The sequence below is a fragment of the Pistacia vera genome, unplaced genomic scaffold, assembly GCF_008641045.1.
Source record: "Pistacia vera cultivar Batoury unplaced genomic scaffold, PisVer_v2 Contig209, whole genome shotgun sequence".
Lineage (NCBI taxonomy): Eukaryota > Viridiplantae > Streptophyta > Magnoliopsida > Sapindales > Anacardiaceae > Pistacia > Pistacia vera.
The window spans coordinates 11,139-15,498 of NW_022196012.1; positions in this window are offsets into that span (position 1 = coordinate 11,139).

The window sequence follows — 4,360 nt, forward strand, 5'->3', positions numbered from 1 at the left end:
CAAAGAACATCGAGTCGAGTCTCAGCTAAGCTTGCCTCCTACTAATAGTGAGCCAGACAATACTTCAACTCCAAGGTCAAGAATAGGGACTTTGGAGTGGACGACCTAGTCCTCAGAAAGGTCGTCCACGCTATTCAAAACTCAAATTTAGGGGCATTTGGGCCCAAATGAGAAAGTCCTTTCAAGATCTCTGAAAAGCTCACACCAGGAACTTTTCACCTGGAACATCTCAATGGTGCAGTTGTACTATAAGCATGGAACACCGAGCATTAGCGAAGGTATTACCAATAAGTAGCTTGGGTTCTAACCATGTTTTTTTTTTTTTTTTGTCATATTCAATGTAAGGTTGTTTAAGGCCAAATTTTATTCAATGAAAAAAAGGTATTATTCTTGAACTTTATTTTGTTTGCTACTTTTTATTTATTGTTATTTTGTTTGTCATTTATTATCTATTGTTTCAAAAATCGCAAGCTACGCAATCACATCCAAAACTCAGAGTCTAAAGTTCAAAAAATGTAGCTTAGCTCTATAAAACACGCCAAAATTCAACTCATGAAGGGATAAATTCCCTAGATCGACGAAGTTAAAACTCGAAAAGACTGGAGTAAAACACGTTGAAGGAAAATTGGTCATAAACCAACAACCAAAACTCGAGATGAACAACTTGTCTAAACTCGGAGTTGCCACGCATAAGATTTTCTTATATGTTTGAAAAGTTCTTCAAGAAGCGAGCTGCACATAACTTGGAGCAAATTCGAATTTTTTATGTTAAGTCCGATTAGGATGAAAAAACAACTTTGCAGAAATAAAAAATTGCTCGATAGAAATGGGCAAAATAAATTTTTCTTTAATTGTGTTAGTTTAGTTATAAACTAAATTTAAAAAAAATAAAAAGATAAAAAATATCTCTAAGCAGTAGGAGCAAGGGCATCATTGCTAGTAGGACCAGGAAGATCATCGCCAGCAGGCGGAGGAATATCATTGGCCACAGAATCTTGGCAGCTTCTTTGGAGGCAGGAGCAGAGACATCTGTCAGAGGCTTAATAGATGGAAGTTTGATAGCAATAGGTGGGAGAGTACCTAGATGAGATGGATCTTCGACCTCTTGCTTAACACCAGCATCCTCTCCTTTCTCGACTTCTTCTTCACCTTCGCCATCAGGTTCGGAGTTGTCCGAATAGACATACTCCATGCCTTGGACCTTAGTTTTCATCCTATTGACCTCATTCTGATAAGCCCTTGGAAGGAAGGAAAAATCAAGCAAAGGGTGAGCTTCGCATGAGGAAGACTGACGTTTCCTCAGCACTGTTCATGATGGTCGAGTTCATCTTCCCGACATGGAGCCTCAGTTGTTCAGCCTCAACCTTTGCCCCTTTACAACCTTCCACCTCCTTGGTAAGCTCGAGCGAGACCTTCTTATACTTATCCTTCTAGTCCGAGGCAACCTTCTGAGCTGAGGTAAGATCAGAATTTATTTTTTTTTCGCACCCCGTTGTTGTGTCAAACTCTTGTCTGCCTTAACCGTTTTCACTTCAGCCTTTGCTTGAGCAGCCTCACTCGCCTTGATTTGGTCAAGGAACTCTTTTTCCTTGACCTCAAAGGCCTCAACCTCTTCCTTAAGCTGATCAAGTTCGACCTGCTTCAAGTCCTTCTCCTTCTCTACCAAGTTAACCTTAGCCAAAGCATCCTCATTTAGCTTCTTTGCCTCCTGCCACCCTAGATGAATACCCTCCAATGTGGGTTAACTCTCATGGAAGAGAATCTTGGTTGCTACGCAATCTAGAAAAGAAAAGAGAGTCTGTGGTGAAAAAGGAGAAGCATGCAAAAAAGTAAAAGAGGCAAACTATTACTACCTTGGTCACGTGGCTGCATGCCCAAACCAGTAGTTGGTGAGGAGACGAATCTCTAATGCTTGCAAAAGTCTACAGGGTGATGGCATCCTTGGCCGTTAAGGCCCCAATGCCGATGTGCTTGAGGAGCTCATTGATAAGTGCGTCGAGCGTGGCTTGAGTTGCCTCATCCGTCTTTTTGTCTCCTTGTTGAGGCAAGCTTGATTTACTTCCCATGAAAATGGCACCCTTACTTGTGGGAATAGACTTCTTTTTGGCCAAGTCCTTGGCTGTAGATTTCTTAAGGTCACGAGCTTGCCTTACAACCTCCTTGCTTGAGCCACCTTGCTACTCGACGACCTTCTGCTTCCCCGAGTCCCTTGTGGCTCGGTTGATTTCTTTTTCCTAGAGCCTTCTTGTTGCTCCAGCACCTTCTTCTTGGCCGAGCCATCATGCTGCTCAGACACTTTTTCTTTCCCTGAGCCTCTAGTTGGCTTGGTGGTTTTCTTTGTCAGCCCTTTTTGGAGCTGGGGGCACCCTTCTCCCCAAATGCCTTGGAGGCAATCGTGGGCTTCTTGACACTTGAGCCTTCCTCGTTCTCGCCACTATTTTGCTTAAGGACCAGGTCGAGGCACTCTATCCAAGCATCCTGGAGCATCAACATGCTGTTTCTTTGCCAAAGCGACTGATGGTTTCTTAGCAGTCCCAGATATTACTGTTTTCTTCTTTAGGCCTTTGGGTTTTTCGGCCCACATATCTGTAAAGGGAGAATCAGATAGTCAGCGACCTAATGGAGTGAAAAAGAAAAAACGACCAAGTAAGCACTTACCTTTCTAAAGAATGGTATTGAATTTGGTTTCGTCGACACAAAAGTCGTACTCTCTCAATCGAGGAAGCGTGATAAGCTTGGTAATGTTGTGCTCATCCTCGGAAAGATTGTTGAAACGCTTAAGCTCACTTCAAGAAGAAAGTTTGGCTTGACGTTTATTGTAAAGCAAAAGAATTTGGTTAGTTTAACGGTCGAGCTTCGAAAAATTCTTTGGGCACCCAAGGGTCAGAGTCTTACTAGCTTTTGGAGCAAAAATGTCGGTCTCCCTGGCGTCGTTGAAAAAATATTGACAGTCCCAATGTGGAACTTTCTTTGGGATGTCAACCAAACCATTAAAATGTATTTTTCTTGCCTTGGAGTGATAGTGCGTTTGGTCTTGACTCCTTTTCAATCTATACTAATGGACAAGCTCTTCTACAGATAGCTCACCCAAATTGGCTACATGATATGTTCTATACATGCCTACTATTATTATGTATTAGTTCATCAACAACTGAAGAGGAAAGATACCGAACCGTTCCGAAACACTGGCAACGAAGTAATGAGGGGGAATGGACATCCCACACCTCAAGAGTGTGTCAGAAACGACCACACAATCGGTGAGGGGATTTTTATAGGAGAAGCATTCTGGAGCCCTTAAGGAAAGTTGAGGGGCATAAACTTCATTTACACACCTAATATCCTCGACCCCAATCAAGGAATGTGGTTCCTTTCCGACCTATAAGTTGGAGATTTCTTTGGTTAAGAAATCTCCACAAAAGTGTGGTCAAAAGAGCCCATCGCATTGGGGTTTGAGCTCCAGCAACGACATCCTTAGAAATCTAAGGGATTACACCCCCAAGAACCGTTGAGCCTGTTGGAGAGTCGAGCATGCGATCACTATTGTGGCTACTCGATGAAGACATGGTGAAAGCTCGTCTCTGGGTACCTAAAACAAAAGCGAATAAGTGTCAGAGCTAAAAAATTCAGTGACCTATCTACACTTTGCTTTCAATTTAGGCACCTAAGATAGCTCGCGTCAAACAAAAGACACAAGCGAGCTACCAGGATTCCGGTGGCCGCTTAAACAGCCGAAAACACACTAAAAAAACCCTAACAAAGCTGTAAAAAACTCAATGAGGCTACGACAATGGCCACCCTCAACCATAAAAATATATAAAAACAAGTAAAGGAAGAGAAATGAGCCTTATCAAAGTGTAAAGATAGAATAAACTCGCCGAAAAAGTGCCGTGAAAATGAAAGAGCAGTAACGGAATAAGCAAAGAAATCTTGAAACTTTTACAAAGTGTGTAGAAGTTCTAACGAGGTTTCCTGCTTTTACAGTAGTTTGCATGGGAGACGAGAAGGTGGGATTCAACCATAGCCGTCGATCTACAGTGAATCTAGAACCTCCATTCATCAAGCAAGATTGGCCTTTGGATGTGGCCACATGTCAATCATCCGCAAGGGTCGATCAACCGTCAAATTGCCATAATCATAACCGTTGCTGCACGTCACTTCAATTTCACGTATGGATAGCTATAGTCACCCACACGCGACCAAAAGTAATTGCCAAAGGCTGCTACACTTAATGCGACATGACTGCATGGAAATTACTCATATGCCCCTCTTTCAAATTCTGAGTTTGTCAAGAATATTACAAGAGGGGAAAAGCCAAGTGTTGAGTATGTCAATCGGAGATTAGTCCGACTCATGAAGCTCG